We start from the raw sequence: 10563 nt of genomic DNA on the forward strand, positions 1-10563 counted from the left end.
TCCTCCCCTCCCTTCCTCTTTCCTTCCCAAACCTTCCCAAACCTTCCCAAACCTTCCCAAACCTTCCCTTCCCCCCATAATGATTGGTGACAAATTTGCTCCTAGCCTCCACTCTTGGTGTAAGCAATAAAGGAGCTCACTTCCTGCACTTTCTATGAACTTTCTGACACATAAATGAAGCCATATTTGATAGGAAGTCATAAACACTTCTTATATTGCTCTTTGGAAAAGCTGGTAAATCAGCATACAAAAGAGACCCAATGATTTCTCATTTTATGCTTCCAAAAATAATCTTTCATCCAATATTTCAGAAATTGGACTTTATAGTGTGGAACGGTGACCTTTATTGGAAGCAGTGAGTCTGTGACCTTTGTTACTGCACATCAAGTATTGACAGAGGGACATCTGGATTTTGTACCTGTTTTCTTCTTCTAAACTCTTTAATATCTTAATGACATTATTACATAATTCTGGTCTATCTTGAAAGACCTCCCCTAATTTCTGCCATTCTTTCTTAGAAATTCATTCCTGTCTTTATCTTCCTGCCATTGCTCTTGCTCTTTTAGGTTTACTATATCTTGATTTCTTCGTTCTTTCCAAACACCACTGGTTTGACAATCACATTCTCTTAAGCTCCTGCCATCCAAAACAGCCTTCTTGTATCTCTCCTTCAGTGCTTCACCACTTATTCCAAACCTCAACTGAAAGTACAGTTTCTTTTTTTGGCTACATTAATATCAACTCCCTCAGACATTGACTATTAATTCAGTGCTTTAATATCTTCACCTTATAACCCTACTCATTGTAAACCACCATCTTGTAACCTAAATGAAGAAGACTCTTTTGTATAACTTAAATGCTATTTGGACGTGTCATTTGGGTTGATTTCTTTTTCCATATGAATTTTTAAAAAATATAGAATATATACATTTGTTAGAATTTGTTCTAAAAGGGAATAAAAACTGGCAAGGTCTGGGCTGTTAGGTATGCTCAATAGCCTTTTTTGGGGGGAGGGAAGGAGGTTTATCTGGCTCCTCTACTTTTTGCTCTGTCAGCAAGTCTGAAGATTTCAGAAAGAGCTGTACCATATCCTATACAGGAGAAAAGGCAACAGTATTTCTGATTTTATGGAGGTGACAGAAGATTTTGTTTTGGTTAACAAAAAGCAGGACCTTCTGGTGCCGTAGTGAAATTATCCAGCTATAGTATATGGGTGGTGGTGGTAAGAGGAATGATATGATACTTAGCATGTGTCTAGACTTGTTTCCTTAGTATCTTAACACTAAATGCCATTGTACAAAAACTCCTTGTTTAGGAATTGTTCATGTATTTTATTTAAATATGGGTGGGAAATTTATAGAAAAAATAAAGTGAAGAAACAGACAGTATTGCACAAAACAGTGAAAACCCACTCACAGTATGAATTTCTGAAAGTTGTGTACAGTGATAATGGTAATCTCCTTAGGCAAAGAACTCATCAGCATCACATGATATTGCTTCCTATGCTGGTACCAGGAAAAAGAACTTTCGTAAATCGAAATAGGTTTTGATTCAGTTTAAAAAATGTAACTGGGGCAACTGGGAACCTAAATTAGACTGGGAATTGATAGTGTTTCTTGGAAATGTATGTACCTTCCAAATTTTTGTACCATTGTTATTGAAATGAAGCTGAATTTCAACAGAAGTTTTAGGGAACTTCAGCAACTTAACCAATGCATCCAAAGATATTTTAATGTCATCAATCTAAAAGGTGGCAGAAAAACACTCAAAGATTAAATAAACTTGCTATGAATGCCGGAAATTTCACAGCCTCTGTATTCATTGCTTTGCAACATCGACAAAACTTCAGCACTTCTGCACCAGAGTCTTAGGACTAAAAAATCATCTTTGAAAGAGAAGACCTTGTGTGACGGGATGAGAGACAGAAGTTGCTATGCACGGCGTATCACTCCTGCTGAACCCAAAGTGGTGAACAAATTTTGGAGGCAAGTTTAAAGGAAAATAATACATCTGATCTGTATCATCTGGAAGATCTTTCCTACTGACTTTAACAATAGGGTCCTTTGCAAAGCTGATGATATCCAGCCTTATTAAATTGTCCTTTCCCATGTGGTTTGGAGCAGGTCCAGGTGACACCATGGTGTAACTGTGGCTTTATTAATATAATAAATAAACCACATGACCCAGTTGGTTGGGGTTCCAGCAACCAAATCCGTTAACTGGAAGTGAACATCACGTTTTATATGCACTTCGAACAACACGTGATTGGCTTAGCCAACTGCCATGGGACTTGCCACTGCCCATGTGTATTAGAGTATATTTTGGGGACTACATCTCCCAGGATAGATCGTCCAGCATCCCTAAAACACATTCTCCACATGTAACCATCTCAGACCTGATGTCTCAGCATGTGAACAGGAGAATGTCCATAGTCAGTCATTTGTGCTGAAATAGCACGGATTGTTAACAGTGTGAACCAGGAAAAAAAAAAAGAATACTTTTGTAAAAAATAAAGATATAGCAATTTTTCTTGGGAATTATTCAGATATTGTCATTTTTGATCAATGAATGTGCTTTCATGGTCATTTTCACACATTCTTGATATGGTTGTTCTCTAGAGTGTGAATCAAACACAAATTGGTGGCTCATGTGAAACACCCTTGGAGCTGCTGAAACCCTTCAACTGAGATCTGGCTTTGAGCATTATCCTGTTTTGAGAAGTCACACTCTGATGCCAAGGGTCTCACAGTGGCACATGGGATGTGGTCCTGGGCTGGAGGAAGCCATAAAGCCCTTCGGTGAAGTCGACTGAAGGAGTCTTCCTGATCAGTTCCCCTCCTCCGACAGTGGTCATAAACCTTGCCAATCTGGGCATGCCAGACACTTGACTCCATGAGGAGCCATCTCTGCATCCTCAGACTAAATGTCCACTTTTAAAGCCAAAAGAATGTAGCTTTTGGGACCTGTCCTCTGTATGTTTTCCAGAACAGGTTACAACACAATGTTTTGCAGAGTGGCGGTATGGACATCTGTGTTACATTTCAAAATACCCCAGAGCACTGTGTCCCTCAGACCAGCACTGGGTGCCTGTTCTGTGGGGGTCCCTGTTGGCTGATAATGTCCCAATGTGCTGAGAATACAGAGTACATTGAGATCAAAGTCTTTGATCTTCTGAAGAAAGAGCAAATCTCCCATCCACCCCTTCCTGCATGAGTTATCTGGGAGATAAAAATACTGCTGTTACAAGGTGAGTGGGACCTCTTTTCTTTTCTCTGCAGTGCAGTGGATTACTCTACACAGGTACAAGTCAGATTTCAAGTCTTTGCCACCACAATCTGGAGGGAGGTTCAGATGGAGATTTTCTTCAGGTTCAGTGTCATGCAGCGTGTGCTTATGTATGGCAGGGATTTGTTCCAGGGCTAGCAAGCAAGATTTCTATCTTGACAGAACCCGAACAAAACCTCATATTTTTTCATACTAACGTTTCCCAAAGAAAATGATCTGCAGGCATTTACCCAGGATATCATTAACACAGAAAGGCAAACTGAATTTATTTTGCCCAAATGTTACGCTAGTGTTTACAGGAATTCTGATCTTTAAATTTCTTGCTAAACATAATATATTTTGTGTCTGTTATAGTAACCCTGTCTAGGATTTTAAATAATAACAGAAGACTATAAACCCTAACATTTCCTTTTTCAACTCATTAGATGCATTTATAGATTTAGAATATTCTTCATAATCCATTTTTTACTATTATATGCAAAAACTACAAGCCTTAGAAATTAACTAGAAACACAGAGCTTAACAGCGTTTTTTTTATGGCCTGCTTTGTACTAACATTGTTACTTTTCATTATGGAGAAATGCTGGGGAAATTATGAATTTTGTTGACAATGTTATTAATTATGTACTTTCCAAATAAAGCTTTACATTTTATTACTAATGGGGGAAAAAAACTGAGCCATATTTACTCGCGTAGCTTGACTAGCGCCATCAGATTTACGTCAAGTTTAGGGTAGGTTGAGTCTCTCCTCACTGAGGAGAAAGCTTGAAACTTTTGGCACTTAATTAGGAGAAACTCACAACCACCTAAATGCTGCTCTTAAGTAGGATTAGGCAATGAGTACAGTGTGTGCTGGGCAGAAATGGACTCTGGGAGGCTTCTTCTCACTGAGAATTTTGCAAGATCTTTCAATCGCATACCTAGACAGCTGGGAGTCCTTCCTGATGCCCATCCGGGGACACTGTTGAAATATGGACATCCTATGAAGTATTTCCATCCTGGTGCTTTTTATGCCCTGATTTCCAAAGGAAGAAAAGGCAGAAACATGAGTTGGAAGTAGAGTCTGGACTGGTTCACAATCCTGGTGGTCTGGGAGAGGGTGGGAAGAGCTGAAGAGGGCACTGATGCACAGTGTGTGCTTGGCCTGTTGGACTCTGTCGTGTAAAATCTTACATAATCCACTGCAAACTAATGGAGAATTCTGACCCCAAGGCTACAAAAAGGTGGCAGGTCCAAAAATGCACCTTTCTAAGAACTGGAAACCTATACCTAACTTCCAGCCTGAATTTCTTAATGTCTCTTTGTTCTTATGCCAAATCATTGTCTTTAAGCTTAAAAATCACTTTCCCTTTTCTGGTGCTTATCCTCCAGCTGTATTTACAAAGAGTGACTGTATCCCCTCTCAGGCTTGGATCTACTTGGCTAAATAAGCCACTGGATTTTAATTTCCTCTTGTAAAATAAACTCTCTGTTGCTTGGATCATTTCTGCACCTGTTCTGGTACAAGTTCCCTTTCTGTCAACGTGGGTGACCCAAACAGCCAACAATATTTGAGGTTTCACAAGGTGTTATATTGGTGACTTTCATATTCCCAGGAACGCTTTGCTGGATTTGTTCTGATCACTCTGCCTTTTTGATAAGTGCATCCTGTAATGCATAGGCAACCTATGACTCACTGGTACATGCAGTTTTGTCGCTGTTGAAGAAGTAGCTGAAGAGTTTGAGTCAAGAAGCTGACAGTAGCCCTCAAGTTTTAAACTCCAGTTATAGGACCCCAACTTTCAAAAAGGTGCAGCTAAATGGCTAGTTACATAGCGTGAACCAAAGCAGTGAAAGAGTAGATGTCTTGTTTATGATAGGAAAATCAGTTCCACGGTGTCCTGTTAGATCTGGCAGCATTTGCATGTGCAGAGATGTAGCTTTTTTCTCTACCCACGGTGTTAGACAAGACCTGAGATTATGGTATTAATTAAGCAATAAAGCAATGTCAAATCTGTGTGGGATGTAGGTAGTTTGAAAAGGATTAAGTGCTTTATAAATAAAGTACATCTGGAAAGTAAAGCTTCTGGTACCTCGGTGAACTCCCTCCCACCCATTGAATTCCTTCTTGGCTGTGCTTGCCTGCCTCAACCAGGCTTGCCTCCCATCACTTTGCACTTTCTCAGCACCATAGTCCAAATTTCAAGGATACCTGTCTCATGCAGTTTCTCAGGACATTTCATATTGTTTAGGATTTTTCTTTTCTAAAGGTGTCTCTTCGTGTATGTTTAAATAGAGGACATTTCAGGTCAGCCAGTGAGTTACTTAACTACTTCAATCTGTGTCGCAATGATAATACTGCTGATAGAAAATTGTTTGTTATTGCTGAACATTTCAATATCTTTCATGTGATGATGGATTTAAAAGCAAAATGTTGATATTCAGCTAAACAAAACATGATCAATATTTTCTGAAGGTGTTATATCTGTTATAGAGCTGACTCACAAATACCCACAGTATAAACAAATCTGGAATGCCTCTTTTTTTAATTTACAGGTCCTTTTGGACTTGTACCTTCTTTATAATCTCCTTGAAATCTGAATTCATGCTTAATACCATGTGCACCATAGAAGAATCTTTGTTGGAATTTACTTCCCATCCAACATCACAACACATACGTTACACAACACATAAAAAATTCGTAATACTTCATTTTCCCTTCACTGTGGCCCCATGCTTTCTTTGCTTTTTGTTCCCCTTTCAGAATGTAACTTAATATACCAAATACTAGAAAAATAGTTGCAGCTTGATAAAGAAAGGCAGCATAAATGAAACCTCCAATATCCAGTCAATTATAGATGTGCTAAAATACTTGTATTTAGAAAGGAGCCTTGATGTCTACCATTATGGCAATGACTTAGGAAGGAGGGAGGAGTGTGAGAATATGTGTTTGTGTTTGTATATGTATTTTTCTCGGTGTGCAAGTATGTATATACATGTGGTTTGAATGGAAGACCCTGCCATGTCCCTGCTGGCTTCTTATTTAGCCATGGTTGTCACAGACAAGATGAAGTTTCTGCTGCAAAAAAAAATTATTCAGGTCTTATTACCAACAGTAATAATACTTGCTGCTTTTAAAAATTCCTAAAATCTGGTCTGGAAAGAGTAAAAATAAATAAAATATCATATAATAGGGTTGCTAGCTCCCATGCCAGGAGGAAATTGCTTGGCAAAGAATATCTGAAATCCTTTAAAAGCTATTCTGTGTACCAGTTTCAGAGTGATGCTGGCCTGACTTCCAGCTGACTAATGGCAGCTCCATGGAGAGTAACATTAGTGCCCATTCCTTAGTTATTACCAATAATATATCACTTGGAAAATAAACAGAAAGATAAATGACAGGACAGATGTCTAATGAGGCAGAGGTTAAGGAGTGTTAAACTGTGCTGGACATTGTCCGACATGCCGGTGTTAAATTATGCTGAATGCCCTGGGCTTCCTCCCCATAAAAGGTCAATGCTCTGGGTATGTTCCTGGATGATTTATGAAATCAAAGAATGGCCCACATGCCTATCTCTCTGGGAGGTGAGAAGCTTGCAACATTGTCAACCGCAGCCCCATAATAAACCAAATTTAAACATCACTCAAATCAATCCATCTTCGTCTCTCGCTCCATTGCAAGCCCTCTTCTGTCTTGTTCTCACCAGCCAGCCATGACACATCATATTGTTCTTCATATATGTCTCTGTAGCTGTTTTAGAAGCCTTCAGTGCTCTTCGCTAAGATTAGAAACTCCCTAAAAATGTCTGTTTCTTTTGGACCAGGTCAAACTTGCTCAATCTCTCTGGTGTTTCCATGTTAGTTGTAGGAATAGATGGCATTTTCCCATCCTCAGAATCATTTGTCTCATATTTGTAGATTAAGTAAAAATACAATATTTATAAAGAAAATATTTTAATTTCAGATTCAATATTTAATTACATCAGCACAAGCTAGCTTTATCCTTCATGCTTGAAGAGTTAGATTCACTATATCTAAAATCTTTTTGAAGGGAGTCATACATTGTGCCCCCACAGAAATCTGTTTGTACTGCCTGCAGTGCCATGTCTATCAGTGAGCAATGAGGTATTTGCTAGTTGTAGCTGATGTGAGTCAAAGGGGTTTCTGTAGTTCTTCCAGCTGGTGCCCACTCTTTCAACTTCTTTTTTTTTTTTTTTTACCTCAGTATCTACTTTCTGCCCAATAGAAAATGATAGATAGTTATTGTGTATCTTTAGTATCTTTGAGGTTGCATAGCTTCATGATTTTCTTCCCATTCCTGTTTCTGAAGATACACACAAGACTTACCAAAGTGTCCCAGTTACTAGAGGAAGCATGTGGAGGAAGAGAAGCAGATCCCTGTAAGATCATTCTGGCTTTGGTTCTCCACCTACAGAGTAGGTACATAGAAGGTCAGCACTTTCTTCTGCATCCTGACACAGCCAAGGTGAAGGGAAAGATCCTGGTGAAGGAGCAGGGTACCAGGAGCCAGTTTTCATTACCTTTTAAATAAATTTATTTGAGAAGTTGGAGGTCTCATGGTACATTCATGTGAAAGCTCTGTTAACTTGAGCTGTTTCACATATGTTGAGCACAATTATCATGGCTGAGAGTGAGGGAATTTCCTCCTTAAAGAAATGCTAGATGCTACCTGTAAGCAAATGCTGCAGGTGACCCCAGCCGTTGTTCAGCAGAAAAGCAGCAAAAAGGTATGTGTTCTGCCTGTTGCCTGGCTTTTCCACCGGACTTTTAGTATAATTTGCCACTGAAATCAGTGTGAATTTTGTACAGGAAGTGTCACAATGGTGGATCAATGCTCTGTGTGTGTTTTCTGCTGTCCAGCGGGACTATCTCATAAACAGGGTGCGGGCTCCTGACAGCCGCTGGAAGTGCTTGCCAGAACAGAGTGGGAACTTTCCAGATGGACAAAGTGATTTATTACTGAAATAACTCAGAAGGGTGTGACTTAACAACTGTTATAATTGAAAAATGGAACCAAAGACACAGAACTTATTAGAACTGCTTGGACAGAAGTTCTGATAGAGCTTTTTTGCCAATAATGTTGTGTTTTTCCTGGCTTTCTATCTTGTTGGTCACAGGATCACAAAACATCTCTGGGAAGGTAGAGGGAAGATGAGGGATGTTTTAGATGTGATCAGATCTAAGAAATGGAAAGTGTTAGAGAACTAGAGGTGTGGTGGAGAAGACACAAGAAGGACTCAGAAAAATATCAGAAGACGATTTTCTTCTAAGTCAGTATCTATAGGTAATTCTCCTGAAAACTGTGGAGCAAAACTGGAACAAATACCTTTTAATCCAATGAATTATGTGACTTAATTAAAAGTCCTCAGAAGCCAGTATGAGCTGAACAGGGATACCAAGTTCACAAAAAAATATGAAGAAATGAAATCAATAAAGGCTTTCTGTAGGTTAACAAAGAGGTTAACTTTCATATTCGTCAGTCAACTGAAGCTTAACGTGACTGCTGAAATCCTTAGAGAACATTCACACTAGATATAAAAGCAATTTGATCCTTTCTTCAGAGCAGTAGTTGCGTTTAGCTCTATGCAAATAGGTAGGCTTGGGCTGATGAAGGAAAGGTAATCACCCAGGACTAAGCATATTATTCTCCTGGTTACCTGATTTTAGGAACAGACATTACCCAGGCAAGCTAACTGAAGACCTACAGGCCCTAAGGAGTCAGCAACCCTTCACTTTGCTTTTCCTGCTGTCCCACTTTTGGCCATTTTTCTCACCGATTGTAAAGAAGGTTGTTCTGCCCAGCAAGCTTTTCAAGGCTAAGGTAAGTGAAATCACCTCAATTCACTCAGTTCTGGAAGTGTTTGGATGACAGTCTCAGGTACATGGTATGATTCTTAGGGTGTCCTGTGAAGGGCCAGGAGTTGGACTCTATGATACTGATGGGTCCCTTCCAACTCTGCGTATTCTATGATTCTATGATTCTATGAAGTAGGATTTATATTCTAATGGCCACCAAGAGGAAATCTTGCTAGTGTTAGAGGTCAAATACTTATGTCAAGAACACTTTATTCAGTAGCAATAAAAAATTCATCCATGCACCAATAAAAAAGCCCTCTGGGCCTTCATACAACTGTGGGTATTATATGTGTTCCTCTATATGAGAACAATAAGTATTTTCCTGTGTTTTGTTCCACATGGGCTTTACAATTCCGTAACCTTTCTGTGTTTTCAATGAAAAAAAGATTAGACGGGGCCACTAGAGCAATAGCAATTCTAGTTGCAATCTCTGAACTTTAAATCTTTTCCAAGAAAGTGATTTAGAGGCAGTCAATAGATTTGAGTGTCGTCCAGTTTTGGGATACAGGTCATAAACACTGACACATCATAATGGTATGGCGAGCTATTATAATGGCGCCCGGTAGCATGGCTGTAGCTAAAGAGCTGTCAGCAATTTAGAGCTGTGTGAAGAAATTTTGAACATGAAGTACAATGGGTGAATTTTGGCTTTGTGCCTGTGTCATCAAACAGCAAAAAAAGCACTTTTAAAGAGTTCAGTTTCTCTGGACGTATTTTTTCTCTCCTTTGTTTGTTGCCAAAAGGGGAGCTATTATTCTAGAGAAAAATACTTTCCTCTCTCTCTTTTGAGAAGCAAAGCCAGTGTCATACTATAGCACTGCAGCTGAAGACAGGAGGGTAGAAAAGGGTCAAAAAATAAAGTGTGTTGTCTGCTTGGAAAGGAAAAACTTTAGCAATGTAACCAATAGTACTCTGAGCATGTGTAAATACAAAAAAAGGATGTCCTGTGTTAAGAAGTTGAGAAAGAAAACCTACTAATACAACTTGCCCTAAACTCCCACTTGTTTGCTTTCTCATGTGAAATACAATTACTCAGAAAAAACATAGGAGAGTATAAGATTTGCGTTTTGTTTGGAAAATCCTCATTTAAGGCTATTTCCTTGAGATACTCAGGTGCGTGCTGCAGTGACTGTCCTAGATTGAAGAACTATCAATTTAATTCAGAAGTATTCCAGTGTTTCTGTAGAGCAGTTGAGGCCAACTCTACAGATACCTTTTTTTTAATGATTCAAATTAGCTAGAGGAAAAGAGGGTGTTTACCTGTAGTGGTCTTTCTGTTTAAGAAGCACAAATTATATTCCAGGGTCACCACTCTCAGCAGCTCTTTCAGTTGTTGCATGAGATAATTTGGAGAAGGAGTGCAAATGATGTAGTTGTGGTGATGCCTGACAGGTTACTGTACCTTCCTTAATCAAGGCAAAT

At 39.1% G+C, this 10563-nt stretch overlaps 1 long non-coding RNA gene across 1 annotated transcript in view; it reads right to left on the reverse strand.

Moving 5' to 3' along the window:
* Positions 1-9211, reverse strand: part of LOC108503603 — a 10542-nt gene extending 1331 nt beyond the window's left edge. The window contains exons 1-3 of the long non-coding RNA XR_001876873.1: positions 9121-9211; positions 7612-7693; positions 4206-4300 (exon numbers count right to left, since the gene is read on the reverse strand). This is a non-coding gene — a long non-coding RNA (uncharacterized LOC108503603). The remainder of the gene's footprint in view (positions 1-4205; positions 4301-7611; positions 7694-9120) is intronic.
* Between the last annotated feature and the right edge of the window lie 1352 nt (positions 9212-10563).

This window comes from Lepidothrix coronata, unplaced genomic scaffold, assembly GCF_001604755.1.
Source record: "Lepidothrix coronata isolate B3197 unplaced genomic scaffold, Lepidothrix_coronata-1.0 Scaffold5, whole genome shotgun sequence".
Classification (NCBI taxonomy): Eukaryota; Metazoa; Chordata; class Aves; order Passeriformes; family Pipridae; genus Lepidothrix; species Lepidothrix coronata.